This window comes from Triticum aestivum, chromosome 1B (assembly GCF_018294505.1).
Source record: "Triticum aestivum cultivar Chinese Spring chromosome 1B, IWGSC CS RefSeq v2.1, whole genome shotgun sequence".
Classification (NCBI taxonomy): domain Eukaryota; kingdom Viridiplantae; phylum Streptophyta; class Magnoliopsida; order Poales; family Poaceae; genus Triticum; species Triticum aestivum.
This window is the reverse complement of record NC_057795.1, coordinates 696,289,648-696,311,520: the sequence shown is the minus strand read 5'-3', so window position 1 is coordinate 696,311,520 and position 21,873 is coordinate 696,289,648.

The following is a 21,873-nucleotide window of genomic DNA, read 5'->3' as shown; positions in this document are numbered from 1 at the left end:
CAAGAGTAGATTGTTTGTTAACTAGACCTGCTATTACACTGCTTCTCTGTTATATAATATGTGCAAACTTTCTATTTGTTATGTGGTGAAAATAGCCATCATATTGATTTCCCCACAATCAAGTTGATGAAAATTATACCACGTGAATTTTCATGCTATTGTACCAAGATGAGGGTGCTTCTTGTTGCCATGGAATGCTTAGTTTGATCTCATTTGTTATCAGCAAATAAATATACGTGTAGTATTTTTGTATGTTTTGTTATGAAAGACAAGTCCCTTTGGAAGAAAAAGACTACTTGGAAGGAAAAGGGGAAGCCAAAATAGCTGACGACTATGTATTCTCGGTTATTGGTAAAATCAAAATCTGGTACAACTCATGCTTGATTGTTACTGGGTTAATGCCAAGCTGCTTATACAATCGATGATAGTATTTTTTATATGCGTAACTAGAAGTAGATGGCATCCTTGTACTTCATCCGCTTATATAATTGATGCACATACAAGTAGGCTCCTGATCTTTGCTCAATTTAATATATATATATCATAATTTGATGATGAATTCCTTGTTTCCAGTACATGTCACCAAGTTCAGGATATTATTTAGTAAATGCCTCCGTTTGACAAGATGTAAAAATAAACCTTTTCCCGCCCTTTACTCTGTTTTATTTGTTTATAGTGGAAACTAGTGCAGAGATAGATACATATAGTGCTTGAAGATTTGACCTCTTAAGTCCTCTTAAAATTGTTTGGCCATAGTTTGTATCTACACGTGCCTTGAGCATCCATATTTTGCCCAGCTGATATATCTTTGTTATTATCTAGATATGTTCTCATGGTGGTTAACTTGGTTTTTTAATGCCATTGTTTAGTGGAGGTCATTGGTATATATTGTTTATGCAAGCGTATATATACACAGAAAGCGGAGGCTCCTTTTTTAGAACGGTTCCAAGAAAATTCAAAGTGATGTAATATTAATGTTTGTAAATCACAACGTCCACCACTAAATGTCTCTGCACATTTGTAGGCATTGATTTGATATAAAAACAATCCAATTTATCTTCTTACTTATGTCTTGGATTTCACTGTGACTCTCTTTCTCTGATTTCTTGTTACACGACATGCTGCCCCATAGGTGTAGATGCTGAAACATTCCAATTTTAGCTGTGCCTTTCACATGTTTGCTAAGGTGTTTGATAAAAAATCTGGCCTTATGCAATTCCATCAAAATAGCTTAGAAATTGATAATCCATGGTGTACATGTAAGTCCCCCGAGATCCCATGTCATACTTAATTAATTGTGTGTATGAAGTATTATAGCTTGCATAAACTAAGGTGACTTGTTACTATTATGTATATGCATGTTCAAGCTTTCATACACTAATTAAGATCACAAGAAACAAAGACATGCTTCTGATTTGCTCCGAATATATAAAATATGAAATTGTTGGAGGGTATGTGGTAGGATTTTATAGTTAAGTAGTGCCTTCTATTTCATGGTGATAAATTTTTGGTTCTCCTAGTCTGAGAATGCAATCTGTACAACTTGAACGAATGAAGAAAAGAAACTTCAGACTTCTGCTTCTACCTTAATAACCTTGCTTTGCTTCGATACATTACTAGATTGGCCATCAAGTTTTGTTCCTGTGTTCTGATTTGGCTTGTACCTTGATAACTGTGAAGTAATTTTTAAGCCATGTATATAGACTAAATTTGTAGTTCTCATGCAAGCTGTCATCTTGTATAACATATATACTGGTTCATTTCATTATTGTTTCCTGTTATAAATAATAGTACTATGATGGTCAAGTCGGCAGCAAGTATTGTTACTATAAAGATTGAAGAATCTTGGAGATGTAATTCTTTTTTATCTCTACAGTAATTCTCTTTTTTGTACTATCTATTTGTATCTACAAATATGTAATATTCTTGTAAATATGCTAGGTAACAAGCTACTTGGTGTTGCCTATCACAATCAATCACGACATGATGGTTGCCACAAAGGGCCGAGGACAAGAACGTGAACAAGTCTCAATAGTTTATATGTTTTGTTGATGTAAAATGGATTGTACTAGTTCCTAACCTTGATGTGTGATATATTTTGTTAATCTATGTGGTAAGTTACACTAGTAGAAAAGGGGGCTTTGGTCCAGGCCGGGTAACCCCATTAGTCCCGGTTCAGTCCAGAACTGGGACCAATGGGTGCATTTATCCCGGTTCATGCGGCTAAGGCATTAGTCCCGGTTCACCTGGGCCCTTTAGTCCCGGTTCGTGCCACGAACCGGGACTAAAGGGTGTGATGCCCATTAGTCCCGGTTGGTGGCACCAACTGGTACTAAAGGTTAGACCTTTAGTCCCGGTTGGTGCCACCAACCGGTACTAATGGCCTTTGAGGCATTAGTACCGGTTCATGGCACGAACCGGTACTAAAGGTCCCATTTTTAAACTCTCTCCACCCCCCCTGTGGATCGCCTTTTCAATTTAAAAAAAATAAAAGAAAATGATGGAAATGTCAAAAAAATAAAAGAAAATAAGTTTCCCATGTGATATGTGGTCTAGTTGTTGGGAAAATTTGCAAATGTGAATTTTGACTTTATTTGCAAAATCTCTCTGGAATTTGTAAAAATGGGCATAACTTTTGCATACTAACTCGGATGAAAAAGTTTTTTATATGAAAAATCATCTACTCGAAAAGTTACATCCGAATTTAACAGATAAATTCAGAAAAATTCAGGAACCCCGTTAAACATTTTCAAAATCCTCAAAAACCTAACAGAAAAAAAGTTACGGGGCTTTTAAGATCTAGAGTGGAAAAAATCGAAAAAAATTCAAACAGTGGGCAAACTGTGGTCAAACAATGGTCAAACTAATTATTCTAGAATATTAGTGTTACTAAATAATTATTTCAGTTATTTCAATTTTGGTCAAATCTGGTCAAACTGTGGTCAAACTGTGGTCAAACTAATTATTCCAGAAATATTAGTGTTACTAAATAATTATTGTTTTTTAAAACAATAGTTTCAAACTCAAACAGTGAAATGTGTCACTTCATGCTCAAGAAAAATTCCTGAAGGTTAATAGGATTGACATCTTACTATTGTCAGGAAAACAACAAGTGCAGACTTGGAGCGAGGGAGAATAGAACCAAGAAGTTAAGCGTGCTCAGGCTGTGGGAGCGGGAGGATGGGTGACCGTTCGGGAAGTTAGATGATTTGGAATGATGAGGGGTGATTAGAGGATAAATTGAGAAGTGATGAGGGGTGGTGATTACAGACTAGAGGTTAAAATAATTCAGAAATTTGAAAATAAAAAAAATTCAAAAATTTTTCAAAATTTTGTTTCAAAAAAAATCATAAAATTTCCTTTAGTCCCGGTTGGTGTTACCAACCGGGACTAAAGATGGAGCTCCACGTGGCCGCGCCCTTTAGGGCCAGGGCATTAGTACCGACCCTTTAGTCCCGGTTCATGGATCGGGACTAAAGGCCCTCAACAACCGGGATAATAGGCCCCTTTTCTACTAGTGTTACCATTTCATAGAGGATTTTATAAACTACTACATTGATACATATAGATGGTTGTATACTTGATGAACTGTGTACTGTTTGACACTTTGGAAATACTTCCTCTTGGGTCAAAACTAGAATTAGGATTTGTGTGATGCATTATGCTAAAAACATACTAGGTCAAAATTCAGCCGAAATAAATGGCCTAATGGGCTTGATTTAATTTACATAATCCATGATGAATTTTATGACAAAGAATAGTATCCACGTACGCAACCATGTGGCAATTGAAAATCCTATGTGGCATCAGTCCATGACGGTCTGCTCCGTCACAACGGTTTGGGCCTGGGCGGGCTTGGGGCAGATCCGTGACGGTCAGGAACCGTCGAGGAAGGTACAATGTCAAATTATGACGCGATATACATGACGGATTTCATATCCGTCATGTCTGGACACCCATGACAGTTTTTCACTTATGCGTGATGGATTGGATCCGTCATGTAATAACAATTTCTTGTAGTGTTACAATGAGCTTTGCAAAATGGAACATGTTGTTAACTGATTGACAGATTTAGCATAATGACCACTTGAGAGCAAGCTGAAGGGTTGCTACATCATGTTTACATGGCAACCAAGGGAATGGCATTGAAGTACATATCAAGCACTAAAAAACATGATTACTCAGCTACTGCTGAAAACCAGAAGAACATGTTTAAAACATCATGGCAAGATTGCAAATGCTAACAGTTTTTCGGACTGGATTTTACTGGACATGTTTGCAAGCTTGTTTAACTCAACACACAACATATCATGGCATGAAAATACAACCAACAGTAAGGTGGCATGTTTGTGCATCTACTCATGTCAAGAATATGGTCATAGGATATGGACAACACTAACTATGCACTTTGCAAAAATGAACTTACTGCTAACAGGCAGATAGATATATTTTTAAGCAATTTGAGACCATGAAAACAAAAAGCTATTGTAGGCTATAATTGCAAAAAAAATGGCATGGTTGGATAGGGCATAACATGATCTTCAAAACATGCTTAATGGCCATCTCAAAAATATGCACATATTTGATGGTAGCATCAAGTAAACATGGCAACATAATATAACAGTTTCAAACGACAAAAAATACCAAGTCTTTGAAAACAACAAACAAAGAGTAGCCCACTTCGCAAGCTTCTTCTAATCAACATAGGGTATATCATGAAAAATGAGTTACAGCATTGCAAAGTGTACATGATTGTGCTTCTAAAAATATAGGCATGTTGCTCAAAAGAAAATCACACGAAATGATATGAAAAAGGACAAAATGGCATGTTATATCAGTTTTCTGCACTTAACAACACTTAGCACTTTTGCAATGATGAATATGGCATCAAGATGAAACCTAACATGCACACAAAGTACACCATCATGTAGAACACAGAGAGCACAACATTTTGTTATATTATACACTCCAATCGAATAAACATGCACAAAGTTATGGCATGACAAAAATGCATATGTGATGTTTTTTAGTCAAAAGACTTGGGTGTTTCATAAATAGAACTGGGCGTCAAATACTATAACGTGCACACGGCGATGGATAGGGTCGGTGCACAAATTGGGCCCATGGGACGGATGGTGAGGAAGAGGCCAAGCAGGCCGGAATGGAGCTGGGCTGCTCGGGCGTGCGGTGGCCCATGCTGGCAGGCGAGGCGAGCGTTGGGCCTCCTCCTCAATCACGAGCGGGGACAAGGCAGGGGCGGCAGCGGCGGTTCCATGGCGACGGCGGGCGCTGGTGAGGCAGGGGACCGACGGGGATCAACCGGATCCGACAATGAGGAGGCCGGGGTAGCCGGATCCAAGGTCGACAGGGGGCACAGACGCTGGGAGCTCGGCGTGACTGCGAGCACCTATGGCGGGGCCGTGATGGTGGCTGGTGGGGCGGTGCTCCTCTGGCGGTGCCCTGAGCGAGGAGGTGGGGCCACAAACGGGAGGAGGGGCTCTCTGGCGATGGGGCATGGAGGCGGGGCGAGGTCGACGAGGTGAGGGGCGTCGGATCGAGGCAAAGCGCTCGGGTCACGGCGCGACGCGGGCTCGCTCGGGCCCTAGATGTGCTGGGTTGGGCCGCGCCTGGGCTTGGCGGGGTCACGACGGGAGATGGAAGACAGGGGCGGTAAGGTAGCGGCTGTAGAGAGGTGGGGCGCGGAAAACGATGCAGCAGCTAGGGTTTCCAAAAGTGAGGTGGGGGGGGGGCCAGGGCATCCATATATAGTAAGTGGGGCTAGGTTAGGGGGTTTTAGTCCGTTTTCGGACAGTTTAATCTTGATCGAACAGTCCGAAACGGAGGGGTAGTGTAGGTGGGCTAGATGGGCTGTTTAGAGGGGCGTGGGCTGAGAAGAGAGAGACGAAATGCGTCCCGGCAATGGTTTTCGGATACTGAAAACATCCGACGAATATACTAGCTATAATGCCGCTACGGATGATGGTTGGGCTATCAAACGGACTCCGAATGTGACGAAATTTGGCAGGCGGTCTACCTACGCTATAATAAGGCCGCACGCCAACTTTCAACCCATTCAGAGAGCATTTTTATGCCACTTATAAAATAATATTTTGGAGGTGCCGCGGGCGCGTGCGAGTGTGGTCGGACTCAGAACGAACAATGGAGGGAACTTGGTGACCCGGATGGATGCAAGTTTTGAGAAACATGCAGATAAAATGCGCATGTTGACATGGCAAAGTGCAACACGCAAACGAATGACATGGAAACGACGGCGAATAAACGGAAGACATCTAGCGCATCGGTCTCGGGGCGTCACAGTAATATCGGTAAGCGTCAGGAAATACCTATGAATTATTCACTGCATGTTGAACCATTTGATGTTTGGGGTTTTGATTACATGGGACCTTTTCCTTCCTCTAATGGGTATACTCATATTTTGGTTGCTATTGATTATGTTACTATGTGGGTAGAAGCTATTCCAACTAGTAGTGCTGATCACAATACCTCTATTAAAATGCTTAAGGATGTTATTTTCCCAAAGTTTGGAGTCCCTAGATATTTAATGATGACAGTGGTTCACACTTTATTCCTGGTGCTTTCCGCAAAATGCTTCCAAAGTATGATGTTAACCATAGAATTGCATCACCCTATCATCCTCAGTCTAGTGGTCAGGTTGAACTTGGCCATAGAGAAATAAAATTGATTTTACAAAAAAACTGTCAATAGGTCCCGAAAGAATTGGTCTACAGCTGTCTCTCCAGCAGATCGATCCTAGTGTTGGTTAGGTGGTAGCACTTGTATTGTGCCACATGATGTCTACTACACAACCTTCTTCTTGTAGACATTGTTGGGCCTCCAAGTGCAGAGGTTTGTAGGACAGTAGAAAATTTCCGTCTAGTGGATGACCTAAGGTTTATCAATCCGTGGGAGGCGTAGGATGAAGATGGTCTCTCTCAAGCAACCCTGCAACCAAATAGCAAAGAGTCTCTTATGTCCCCAACACACCGAATACAATGGTAAATTGTATAGGTGCACTAGTTCGGCGAAGAGATGGTGATACAAGTGCAATATGGATGGTAGATATAGGTTTTTGTAATCTGAAAATATAAAAACAGCAAGGTAACTAATGATAAAAGTGAGCGTAAACGGTATTGCAATGATGGGAAACAAGGCCTAGGGTTCATAGTTTCACTAGTGCAAGTTCTCTCAAAAATAATAACATAATTGGATCATATAACTATCCCTCAACATGCAACAAAGAGTCACTCCAAAGACACTAATAGCGGAGAACAAACGAAGAGATTATGGTAGGGTACAAAACCACCTCAAAGTTATTCTTTCCAATCAATCCATTGGGCTATTCCTATAAGTGTCACAAACAGCCCTTGAGTTCGTACTAGAATAACACCTTAAGATACAAATCAACCAAAACCCTAATGTCACCTAGATACTGCAATGTCACCTCAAGTATCCGTGGGTATTATTAGACGATATGCATCACACAATCTCAGATTCATCTATTCAAACCAACACAAAGTACTTCAAAGAGTGCCCAAAAGTTTCTACCGGAGAATCAAGATGAAAACGTGTGCCAACCCCTATGCATAGGTTCATGGGCGGAACCCGCAAGTTAATCACCAAGACATACATCAAGTGAATCATGTGATATCCCATTGTTACCACAGATATGCATGGCAAGACATACATCAAGTGTTCTCAAGTCATTAAAGACTCAATCCGGTAAGATTACTTTAAAGGGAAAACTCAATTCATTACAGGAGAGTAGAGGGGGAGAAGAAACATAAGATCCAACTATAATAGCAAAGCTCGCGATACATCAAGATCGTGCCAAATCAAGAACACGAGAGAGAGAGAGAGATCAAACACATAGCTACTGGTACATACCCTCAGCCCCGAGGGTGAACTACTCCCTCCTTGTCATGGAGAGCGTCAGGATGATGAAGATGGCCACCGGTGAGGGTTCCCCCCCTCCGGCAGGGTGCCGGAACAGGGTCCCGATTGACTTTTCGTGGCTATAGAGGCTTGCGGCGGTGGAACTCCCGATCTAATCTCTGTTCTGGAAGTTTTAGGGTACGTGAGTATATATGGGTGCAGGAAGTACGTCGGTGGAGCTTCGGGGGTCCCATGAGGCAGGGGGCGCTCCCTAGGGGGGGCGCCCCCCACCCTCGTGGGCACCTCCCTTCTCTCCTGACGTGGGGTCCAAGTCCATCCGGTAGCTTTCCTTCCAGAAATAACTTCTCCAGTTGATTTCATTCCGTTTTGACTCCGTTTGATATTCCTTTTCTTCGAAACACTGAAATAGGCAAAAAACAACAAATCTGGGCTGGGCCTCCCGTTAATAGGTTAGTCCCAAAAATAATATAAAAGTGGATAATAAAGCTCAATATTGTCTAAAACAGTAGATAATATAGCATGGAGCAATCAAAATTACAGATACGTTGGAGACGTATCAAGCATCCCCAAGCTTAATTGCTGCTCGTTCCCGAGTAGGTAAATGATAAAAAAGATAATTTTTTATGTGGAATGCTAGTTGGCATAATTTTAATGTAATTCTTCTTAATTGTGGTATGAATATTCGGATACGAAAGATTCAAGATAAAAGTTCATATTGACATAAAAATAATAATCCTTCAAGCATACTAACAAAGCAATTATTTATGTCTTCTCAAAATAACATGGCCAAAGAAAGTTCATCCCTACAAAATCATATAGTTTAGTCATGCTCCATTTTCGTCACACAAGAATGCTCTCATCATGCACAACCCCAATGACAAGCCAAGCAATTGTTTCATACTTTAATAATCTCAAACTCATAAACCTTTCATGCAATACATGAGCGCGAGCCATGGATATAGCACTATGGGTGGAATAGAATATGATGATGGGGGTTATGTGGAGAAGACAAAAAAGGAGAAAGTCTCACACCAACGAGGATAATCAATGGGCTATGGAGATGCCCATCAATTGATGTTAATGCAAGGAGTAGGGATTGCCATGCAACGGATGCACTAGAGCTATAAATGTATGAAAGCTCAACAAAAGAAACTATGTGGGTGTGCATCCAACTTGCTTGCTCACGAAGACCTAGGGCATTCGAGGAAGCCCATTATTGGAATATACAAGCCAAGTTGTATAATGAAAAGTTCCCACTAGTATATGAATGTGACAAAACAGGAGACTCTCTATCATGATGATTATGGTGCTACTTTGAAGCACAAGTGTGGCAAAGGATAGTAACATTGTCCCTTCTCTCTTTTTCTCTCATTTTTTTTTCTTTTTTTGGGCCTTCTCTTTTTTTTGGCTTTTCTCTTTTTTTATTTTTTTTATTCCTCACTTGGGACAATGCTCTAGAAAATGATGATCATCACACTTCTATTTATTTACTACTCAATGATTACAACTCGATACTAGAACAAAGTATTACTCTATATGAATGCCTCCGGCGGTGTACCAGGATATGCAACGAATCAAGAGTGACATGTATGAAGGAATTATGAACGGTGGCTTTTCCATGAATACTATGTCAACTACATGATCATGCTAAGCAATATGACAATGATGGATGTGTCATGATGAACGGAATGGTGGAAAGTTGCATGGCAATATATCTCGGAATGGCTATGGAAATGCCATAATAGGTAGGTATGGTGGCTGTTTTGAGGAAGATATCGGGAGGTTTATGTGTGAAAGAGCGTATCATATCACGGGGTTTGGATGTACCGGCGAAGTTTGCACCAACCCTCAATGTTAGAAAGGGTAATGCACGGTACCGAAGAGGCTAGCAATGATGGAAGGGTGAGAGTGCATATAATCCATGGACTCAACATTAGTCATAAAGAACTCATATACTTATTGCAAAAATCTACAAGCCATCAAAAACCAAAGCACTACGCGCATGCTCCTAGGGGGATAGACTGGTAGGAAAAGACCATCGCTCGTCCCCAACCGCCACTCATAAGGAGGACAATCAAATAACACCTCATGTTTCAAATTTGTTACATAACATTTACGATACGTGCATGCTATGGGACTTGCCAACTTCAACACAAGCACTTCTCAAATTCACAACTACTCAACTAGCACGACTTTGATATTATCACCTCCATATCTCAAAACAATTATAAAGTATCAAACTTTTCTTAGTATTCAACACACTCATAAGAAAGCTTTTACTATATTTTTTACCTAGCATATTAAGATTTTAAGCAAATTACCTTGCTAATTAAGACTCTCAAAATAATATAAGTGAAGCATCAGAGTTCAATAGTTTCTATAAAACAAGTCCACCACCGTGCTCTAAAAGATATAAGTGAAGCACTAGAGCAAACGACAAACTACACCGAAAGATATAAGTGAAGATCAATGAGTAGTCGAGTAATTATGCAACTATGTGAAGATTCTCTAACATTTAATAATTTCAGATCTTGGTATTTTATTCAAACAGCAAGCAAAGCTAAAGAAAATAAAATGACGCTCCAAGCAAAACACATATCATGTGGTGAATAAAAATATAGCTCCAAGTAAAGTTACTGATGAACGAAGGCGAAAGAGGGGATGCCTTCCGGGGCATCCCCAAGCTTCGACGCTTGGTTATCCTTGAATATTACCTTGGGGTGCCTTGGGCATCCCCAATCTTAGGCTCTTGGCACTCCTTATTCCATAGTCCATCGAATCTTTACCCAAAACCTGAAAACTTCACAACACAAAACTTAACAGAAAACTCGTGAGCTCTGTTAGCGAAAGAAAACAAAACACCACTTCAAGGTACTGTAATGAACTCATTATTTATTTATATTGTTGTTAAACCTACTTTATTCCAACTTATTTATGGTTTATAAACTCTTTCACTAGCCATAGATTCATCAAAATAAGCAAACAACACACGAAAAACAGAATCTGTCAAAAACAGAACAGTCTGTAGTAATCTGTAACTAACGCAAACTTCTGGAACTCCAAAAATTATAAATAAATTGGTAGACCTGAGGAATTTGTCTAGTAATCATCTCCAAAAAGAATGAACTAAATATCACTCTCCAGTAAAAAGTTCTAGCTATTCTCCTGAGCGCTAATGTTTCTGTTTTTTACACCATGATCATAAAGACTTCACCCAAGTCTTCCCAAAGGTTCTACTTGGCAAAAACACTAATTAAAACATAAAACCACATATAAGCAGAAAATATATGGATTATTTATTCCTAAACATAACCAAAAAGCAAGAAACTAAAATAAAATTGGGTTTCCTCCCAACAAGCGCTATTGTTTAACGCCCCTAGCTAGGCATGATGATTTCAATTATGCTCACATAAAGGATAAGAATTGAAACATAAAGAGAGCATCATGAAGAATATTACTAGAAAATTTAAGTCTAACCCACTTCCTATGCATAAAGATTTTGTGAACAAACAACTTATGGGAACAATAATCAACTAGCATAGGAAGGCAAAACAAGCATAACTTCAAAACTTTAAGCACATAGAGAGGAAACTTGATATTATAGCAATTCCTACAAGCATATGTTCCTCCCTCACCTAAAGCATTCTTTTCATGATCTACAAGTATATAATTTTTACTACTCTACGCATAATCAAAATTCTTCTCATTCGGAATAGTGGGAGTATCATAAGAGACTTGAATACAATAAATTGTTTCCACATTAAAAGAGTAATGTTCAGAGAAAGGGTACTCATAATAATGACAAGTTTTATAAATATAATCATCACTACTCTTTATAGCATAAGTTTTATCACAATAATCATCATAAGTAGCAACTTTTTTCTCATCATAATCGATCGAAACCTCTTCCGAAATAGTGGATACAACACTAAATAAAGTCATGACCTCTCCAAATCCACTTTCATAAATATTATAAGATTCAACATCCTCCAAAATAGTGGGATCACTACTTCAAAGGGGCATTGTCGAACTCGGGAAGGCCAATCCGGATAGGATCTGGAAGGGGGACGTCCTCCATATAAAACCACTCTGAAGGCCAGTCTTCGGACGTCTTCTTCGGGGTACCGGACAGGTATCCGGTCCCGGCGATGCGCCATATTTCGGCTTCGCCCACTTGATATATTGACCCCTTCTGTGTACGGGGCACAAGGCAGAATAGCCTCTTCCACAGCTCGAAAGGAGCTTCGCAGCCCAGAAACAACTCACAAAGGGCTACGTAACCAGCAATGTGCAATATGGAAGCAGGGGTGAAGTTATGCAACTGGAGGCCATAGAACTCTAGGAGCCCGCGGAGGAATGGATGGATTGGAAATCCAAGTCCCCTTAGTAAGTAAGGGACGAGGCATACCCGCTCCCCCTTCTAGGGATTAGGAAAGCTCTCTGCTTGCTCCCCGCCATTATAGGTGGTGAGCCCAGCTCGAACGAGAACCATATACGCTGGAGGGAGAAATCCCTGGGTCTGTCACTCTACTAATCGATTGTGCGAGATGGAACACTTCTTCCAATCACCGGGCTTTGGGCTACGGGAGCAAGAAGAGGAGCTGCGATGGCTGGCCATGATGGAATGGATTTTTCCAAGCGCGCTCTGATGGAAACTCGCCGAGGGAGGATGATGTGATTTGGATCTATGAATCCCCGTCTCTTTAATAGACAGTTTACTCGCAGGGCTAGGGTGGCAAATGCAAAAATGCCCTGGCTTCTCGCCTTCGACCGACACGTGGAAGACATCCATTATTGGACGCGGAAGCCAAGAAGTACAACATTGATGGAGGGTCAAGCACTATCCAACGGGTATTCGGAATCTCGAGAAGAACCCGCCTTGCAATGCCGAAGACAATCTGCGCGCCGGACTCATCGTCATTGAAGACTGGTTTGGGGGCTACTGAGGGAGTCCTGGATTAGGGGATATCCGGACAGACGAACTATACCCTTTGGCCGGACTATTGGACTATAAAGATACAAGATTGAATACTTCGTCCCATGTCCGGATGGGACTCTCCTTGGCATGGAAGGCAAGCTCGACAATACGGATATGTAGATCTCCTCACATTGTAACCGACTCTATGTAACCCTAGCCCCCTCCGGTGTCTATATAAACCGGAGGGATAAGTTCGTAGGACAACAACAATCATACCATAGGCTAGCTTCTAGGGTTTAGCCTCTACGATCTCGTGGTAGATCAACTCTTGTAATACTCATATCATCAAGATCAATCAAGCAGGAAGTAGGGTATTACCGCCATCAAGAGGGCCCGAACCTGGGTAAACATCGTGTCCCCCGCCTCCTGTAACCATCCTCCTTAGACGCACAGTTCGGGACCCCCTACCCGAGATCGGCCGGTTTTGACACCGACACTCGTGATACATCAAGATCGTATCACCTCAAGAACAGGAGAGAGAGAGAGAGATCAAACACATAGCTACTGGTACATACCATCAGCCCCGAGGGTGAACTACTCCCTCCTCGTCATGGAGAGCGTCGGGATGATGAAGATGGCCACCGGTGAGGGTTCCCCCCACCGGCAGGGTGCCAGAACAGGGTCCGAATTGGTTTTTGGTGGCTACAGAGGCTTCCGGCGGCGGAACTCCCGATCTATTTTGTTCCCCGATCGTTTTAGGGTATATGGGTATATATAGGAGGAAGAAGTACGTCAGGGGAGCCACGAGGGGCCCACGAGGGTGGAGGGCGCGCCCTAGGGGGGTAGGCGCGCCCCCCTGCCTCGTGCCTTCCTCGTTGCTTCCTTGACGTGGCACTACGGGAAATAGCTAATTTGCCGTCAGGAGACGTCTTTGCCGTCAGCTTTTCGTCGGGCAGACGACAAAGAAAGGATTTACCGTCATCAGCAGACGACAAAGAAAAACTGACGGCCAAATAAACTTTGCCGTATGTGAAAAAAATACAGACGGCAAAGAGCTTACTTTGTCGTCTGCAAAAATAATCATAGATGGCAAAGAATCTATACCGTCTGTGTTTGTTTTGGTAGATAGCAAAAAGACTTTGCCGTCTGTATTTTTTTGTCAGACAGCAAATTGAGCTCTTTGCCGTCTGTATTTGTTTTCACAGACGGCAAAGAAGAAGCACATCACGCGGATTCATTACACGAATTGATGACTTGGCAGCATCTGAGACGCACATCCCACCCACTCACGACTGGCGTACGAATGCCCCAACCCACCCCACGACGCAGGCGCCCCAACCCACCCCACGACGCACACGCCCCAACCCACGACCCCACGCCCGTACCTGCCCCACCCACGATTCCCTCCTTCTCCCCCGTGCTGCCTCGATGCCTCATCTCTCCATCTCCAGAGCATTAGCACGCCAGCCAGCGCCCTCCTCCCTCCTCTCGCCTGAGCAGCCACACGCCACCGGCAAACGCCGCCCGCCCGTCCGGCGCCCCCGTCCAGCGCCGCCCGCCCGTCCGGCGCCCCCGTCCAGCGCCGCCTGCCCATCCAGCGCCCCCGACCAGCGGCCGCTCATCCCCGAGCAGCCCCATGCCCTGTCCAGCATCCGCGAGCCTGTCCGCCACCTCACCAGCGCCGCGTGAAGGTTCACCCCTCGCGAGCTTTCCCTCACCGGCCGGCCATGCGCACCCCAGCTCCTCCGGCCGCACACCGGAGCCCGTCCACACACCGAGCTCCTCCTCACCCTGCTGGTCCTGCGCTCCGCTTCGCGAGCTCCGCCGCTAGAGCAGCCGGGCGCTCCACCGGTCGAGCACGGGCTATCACTGACCTCCCTCGTGTGCCTGCCCGCGGCGCCGGAGCAAGACAGCTCCCGAGCGCGGCTGCACCAGAGTTGTGCGGCTGAGTAGGGCCATCCCCGACCTCCCTCGCGTGCCTCCCCGGGGCGCCGGAGCGAGTCAGCTCCCGAGCGCGGCTGGGCCGGAGTTGCGTGGCTGAGCAGGGTCGGGCGGCGGCGCGGGGAGAAGAACAGCAGAGCAGCGAGGCGAGCGGCGGGCTGCATGGCAGGGCGGGCAGAGAACCGCAGTAGAAAAGAAGGACCCGATTGCTTTTCAGTCTTACTTGTTAGGGTCCTTTGTATTAATTTCCAGGACTACTCTGTAACTTTAATTTTTTTCAGGGTCATATTTGCATTTTGTATTTCACTAACGTTGACTGGAAGGTACTAGACACGGATGGGCCTTTCCCTATTAAAAAAGAAGAAAGATAAGCAGTGCACTCACATGAGTTGACCGCATCGCTCGGGAGCAACGCTGGTGTGTTTTTTTATATAAAGTTGACCCTTTTCTTTGCCGCTTGTATGATATACAAGCCTGATGGCAAAGACGCGGATAGTTGACGGCAAACGTGTAGTTTGGCTGATGGCAAAACTACATTTCTTTGCCGTCTGTGATTTATAAGGCTGACGGCAAAGAAGATTCAGCTGACGGCAAAGTCTTTGCCGTCTGGCCGATGAAAAGCTGACGGCAAAGTATTCTTTGCCGACTTATCTTTGCCGTCTAGATTTAGGTATTTGCCGACTCTAATCCACAGACGGCAAATTACCTGTTTCCTGTAGTGTGGACTCCAAGTCTCCCAGGTTGCTTTCCTTCCAAAAATAACATCTCCAGAAGGTTTCATTCCGTTTCGACTCCGTTAGATATTCCTTTTCTTTGAAACACTGAAACAAGGGAAAAAGAGGAACTGGCACTGGGCTGTGGGTTAATAGGTTAGTCCCAAAAGTAATACAAAAGTCTATAATAAAGCCCAATAATGTCCAAGATGGATAATATAATAGCATGAATACTTCATAAATTATAGATATGTTGGAGACGTATCAAGCAGCGCCGATTTGTTGAGCAAGTAATGAATCGCGCTCCTTCTGAAGATCTGCATAACTCACTCTTAGCTTCTCAAGATCTTGCTTTCTTTCAAGAATTTCATAGGAAAGCTTCTCATGATCAGATGAGAGAGTGTTATGATGACCCGGAAGGGTGTCAAATTTAGTCTGAAGTCTCTGAAGACTCTCAGCCAAAGCCTTCAACTGATCCATTTCTTCACCCAACATATAATCGCTTTTGTCTAGCATGTTTTGAACCTTTTCCAAGGCCTTTTGTTGTTTAGTGGCAATGCAAACAAGCTTGGTATAGCTAGGTCCAAAATCATCATCAGATTCATCATCACTAGACTCGGATGAGGAACATTCGGTTACCTGGGCACCGTTTGCCATGAGGCATGGTGCAGAAGATGATGGTTCTGGTTCGAAAGTCATCGTTTTGAGAGATTCCTTGAAATCTACAAACCAGGGATCATGACAAGTTGGATGACCTTCATAGACGTCAGAGATTCGGTCCCAGATAAGCTTCGCATTGCAAAGATGCGTAATGCGCCTGAATTCATCTCTGGATAGGCAGGAACAGATGATATCCTTTGCCATGATGTCATGTCGAGTGTACTTGTGAATATCATCAGCGTCCGCCATCTTGCATAGATCGGTAAGACCAATCTCAGTGACGGTCCACAGCTCGCTGTTCATTGCCATGAGGCACTTCCTCATCATGGCCTTTCACTTGGGATAATCATGACCGTCAAAGATGGGGCATGTCACTTTCTTCATACATGCGGTCGACATAACTAAAACTCCAGGCGGTTAAACCAAAATCACATAGAACACGGGAGTACCTCGCTCTGATACCAATTGAAAGTGCGTTATATCGACTAGAGGGGGGTGAATAGGTGATTTTTATGAATTCTTCACTGAGGAATTTCTGGGTGAGGAAATTCCTTAGCGAAGAACTACTTGCAGCGGAATAAGTACTCAGAAGTAAACATAACAGAACACAAGCATGGTCATCATGATGAAATGAAGACAAGCACAGAGTATAGAAAGCGTAAACACAGGATAACACAGGGTGAAGACAAACAAACTAAAGAAATTGAACTAAGGAAATTGGGAAAGTCTTCAGTCAAAGTCTTCAAACACATATGATGAACAAGCGCACAACACAGTTATGAGGAAATGAAAGAATTGAGGAAATAGAACCAGTTGGCTTGCTGAAGACAATGATTTGGTAGACCAGTTCCAACTGCTATCTCAGTTGTACATCTGGTTGGAGTGGCTAGGTATTTAAACCTGAGGACACATAGTCCCGGACACACAGTCCTCACCGTATTCTCCTTGAACTAAGGTCACGTAGACCTCGTCCAATCACTCGTGGTAAGTCTTCAGGTGACTTCTGAACCTTCACAAACTCGGTCACTCGGCGATCCACAATTCCTCTTGGATGCTCTAGACCATGACACCTAACCGTCTGGAAGAAGCACAGTCTTCAAAGGTAACAAGTGCCGGATCCACGCAGGATCATCTCTTCAGTGATGCTCAACCACTTTGGGTTTGTAGGTGTTTGGGTTTTGGTTTTTCCTCACTCGATGATTTTCGCTCAAAGTCCTCAAAGGATGGGATGCTCTCAAATGACAAGTGTCAGTTTCTCTCGAAGCAGCCAACCAGCTAGTGGTTGTTGGGGGCGGCTATTTATAGCCTAGGGAGCAGCCCGACATGATAAGACATAAATGCCCTTCAATGATAGGACCGTTAGGTGGGTAGATATTTTGGAACAGCTGGTGCATAGTACAACAACGGTCGGAAATTTGAGTATCAAATTCCTCTGGGCTATCATGTTCCTCACTATGTAGGCAATCTGCACTGGCAAATTCCTAACTCCTCAGTCAGAACAAATTCCTCAGAGACCAGAAGAACTTCGTATCTATCATTGAACAATATGACTGAACTGTATCAGATTTCCAATGGCTTGACTCGAAGGGATTGGTAGGTGTAGGATTTTGAGTTGAGCATCACTTGGAAATTTTCCTTAGTATTTCCTCGACCCCCTTTAATAGTACGGTGTTTCCTATGACTCAAGAAAGAGAAAATGAAACTACGAAAACAAAATTCTTCACACTTCATGTTCCTCGAATGAATACCAAGTCTTCAAGGTCACAACAATTTCTTCACTTTCAAATTCTCCAGAAAGTCTTCAGAAATCCAAAGTCTTCAGTCGAAGAACTTCATTTGTAGGGGTCGACTTTCTCTGTAAATACCAAACTCCTCATTGACTTATAGACTTGTGTACACTCACAAACACATTAGTCCCTTAACCTATAAGTCTTCCATACACCAAAATCACTAAGGGGCACTAGATGCACTTACAATCTCCCCATTTTTGGTGATTGATGACAATATAGGTTAAGTTTTCGACGGGGATAAACATATGAAGTGTAAATACTGATATTGAGGAATTTGATTGCAAGATATAGAAGAACTCCCCCTGAAGATGTGCATGGTGAGGAATTTGCTTTTGAAGCAATGCATACTTGAAGAGTTGAATCATGGAGATCTCCCCTTATATCTTGTAATTCATACACGCATTTGATATATAATATGGAGAATTTGAAATGCATGATGAAATATGGTGAATGATGTAATTCAGCATGCGTGCATAAACATTAATGAGGAATAAGCATGCAGAAAAACTACAGCAAAAGTATTAGGTCACCAAAGAGTTTAAGATTACAACTAGATCCAGCAAATTCATCAGAAGAACGAGAGTTGTAACTTAGCAAAAAAACGCCCATATAAGATAGACCCGCTTGAAGACTAACTCAAATTTCGCCCCCTTTGTCATCGAATGCCCAAAGGATCTAAAATGAGGACTAACGCCCCTGAAGAATATCAAGTTGATGAAGGACTGCCAGCATTGTTGGGGTCGTTTGTTGATGTAGGGCCTATCGTAGTGTCATCCGAGTCTTCATGCTCGTCGGTTTCGCGCGATGAAGAATAGGAGCTGGCCACCAAGGAAGGAACCTTAACCTTCTTGTATTTCTTCAGAGGAGGTGCAGACCAGTCAAAGTCTTCCTTGAGACCCATTTTCTTCAGATCGTCTGCGTTGTAAACATGAGACAGGACAGCCCAGGTATGGTTGAAGGTTTCATGGAGGTAGTAGTGGTTTTTCTTCACTGCATTGTGGGTAGTAGTCATGTTGTGAAGAATTGAACCAAACTGATGCTTGACCCATTAATGATTGCGATCAACCTTCTGATGAAAACTGAGGAGAAGCTCACGATCAGTTATCACCCTATTTTTGTGACCACTGCATTATGGATAACTTAATCAAGAGCCGATGGGTACGTAGTTCACGTTGTTGTTTTTGTGATCATGATGAAACAATACAACATTTATTCCTTGAATGCCCACTCGCCAAATTGTTTTGTAGAATGATTCATATAGCCTTTAACATGAATCCTCTAGTTGACATTCAGTTGTTGTTTGGAACATGGTTAAATGGGGTTGAACATACCACTGCGGCTCGTATTCGGATTGGAATATGTGAGTTTCTGTGGGCTATATGGAACTGTAGGAATGATTTGATTTTTAACAGACAACACACTTTAACTTTCTTGTAGGTCATCTTCAGAGCTACCGCATGGATCCGTACATGGTCCTTACTCACTCCTATGGACTCCAGGGAGCCTTTGGTTACTGGGTGCAACCAGTGGGAGATGGTAGCGCGGGCTATATTCAACCGGTTTGGATCGCGGTTGCATAACATAATAGGAGTCTAGGAAGCTTATCCTTCATATTGCCGTACCGGTTGTGATTGTCGGCATGAATTTTCCTTTTATTCATTTGCTTCACTCCGCTTGTGAGCTGTAATACTTTTATGACTTTGTGATACTTCATGATTTTTTTAATAAGATGGCTGCATGCATCATTATGATGCAGAGGCCAGGGGTACACCTCCATTTCCAAAAAAAATCTTCGAGTGAAAGATAAATTTGTTGGCTATGATTTTTTACTTACATCTAAAATCATGCACTCTAGCTAGAAATCTCTGTCATCTTTAGAGCTCCGTACATGTTCTCCGTTTGTTGGCTGTTAGCCGAGGCAGACAACGGCAGCGCCCTCGGGTGCCGCTTTCTCCTTGAACATGTCATCTACCCATGGTGTTCGCCCTTCCAGCCACCTGGATAACTCTGAGGAAAACCTCATATCTCGGGATCAACCTAGGGTGGCGTTCTACCGCATGCCCCCCTTGGGCTGGGAGAAAACCGTGATGGTGGTAGGACTTTTATGAGAAGAAAATATTTCTAGAACACGAAACCAGTGACAATTCAACACATACAAAGGGAAAAATCAGTTTCAGTTACAACTCGTTTTCAACACGAGTCGTTCCTCTTCTGACGTTTCTCCATAATTAGAGTAAATCTCTTCTAGAACTATGGAAACAAAATTATTCAAATTCTACTCTAGAATGATATATCAAACAATGTGTGGCTATCTAGTTCTAGCGCATGTGTTGAGGACCGCATTCGGCACTATCTTTGTATGGTTGTCTCTGAATCCACCCTATCTCCGAGATTCTCCCGATGATTTAATCCAAAAACTTGGCTACTAAACCACCGCATGAGGACGCTACCACAGAGCCAGACTAGATTCTCATCCAAGTCAGTCAAACGCCAATGAATATCCTCTATATTTCCTGGAAATCCGTGGAAACGCAGGAACATTCAACTAGTTTCATGAAGATACAACTCAGATAAAACATTAAATTGCGGACGAACGCGCCCATGGGGATCGAAGAGCTCTGTAACTGTCATGGTAGAGAGCATACCAAAGCATTTCCAAGATAGGATTTTCATTATTCCCGGTGCTCCTCCACGATCTATCTGAGGAACTGCGATCAATCGTCAATCCATGAATTCCTTTGAGCTCTCTTTTATTCTTATTTGTTTTCTTGCGAGCTAACAAGATGCAAGTTACTTCTTTTTGTCGGCGCTGCCTCCTCGCAACGCCTCTTCTTCTTCCTCTTTGTTGCCTCACACAACTATCTGTTCTTCTCTCATGAACACAAACACATGGTCAGAAACACCACATACTCACTCAATGCACACACCAAGAAAGAAGCTTGTTCGCACACGAACACGTCACTGTGTTGCTTCGAAACTGGGGGTGATGCACTACAGCTCACGTCGAAGGAGATCCGATTGGAAGTGCGGTACGCAAGCAATCCGACGAGCGGTTTTATATACCCGAAACCCCACATGCCCGGGAGGGACCCCACCAGGGCGCGTGGCGTCTATGGGCTGCCCTAGGTCGACCTGATTGACCCTAGGGCCCCATGGGCCGTCGCCCTACAAACGATGAACAAGCGAAGAACGATAAGAAGAAGAACTAGGGTTAAGGAGAAAAGATAAAAGACAAAAAATGGTAGATGATTTGTTCGATTCTGTGTTGTTCAATCGGCCGTCACCCCTTAGGTATATAAGAGGCCGCTGGACTTCCCATGCCAGGAAAAGGCTTGGATTCACGTCCAAAACCCGAGTTAAATTCGAATGGTTTTCTCCGAAGTTTCCAAAACTGTTCGGTTTAAAACTGGTTGCATCTTGCGGGTCTTTTTTGAGGATGGAAACAATCTCGGATGGAAACGAGCCGAAAAGAAATTTTGAATGTTTTGATGATACGCACAACTTTCATGTTGAACGTTTATTCATGAGAGGCCATCTTGATGGGGTTTTTGGCTGTTTTCTGAAGTATGCGGCACAGAAATCTGAAACCCGGATGGTTCTCCCCGGAGTGTGCGGCCATCTACTACAGCAGTGTCTTGTATTGGCTGTTACTTTTGAATATGACCTCGGATTAAGACTATTTTGGTATCAAATCAACCGTTTCGAGGAGAAGCACAACTTTCATGTTGAAACATTTTCCATCTGAGACCATCTTAATTGGGTTCCAAGTCATTCTTTAATCTGGTGTCAACATGAGCATCTTTGAAATTGTCATAACTTTTGCATCTGAGCTCTGTTTTAGACCATCTTCATATCCATCTTGATCTTCTCGAAGAGAGCCATCCCATGGTGACTTTCAATAATAAATTTGAATTAATTTTGACATAGCTTCAAGAGA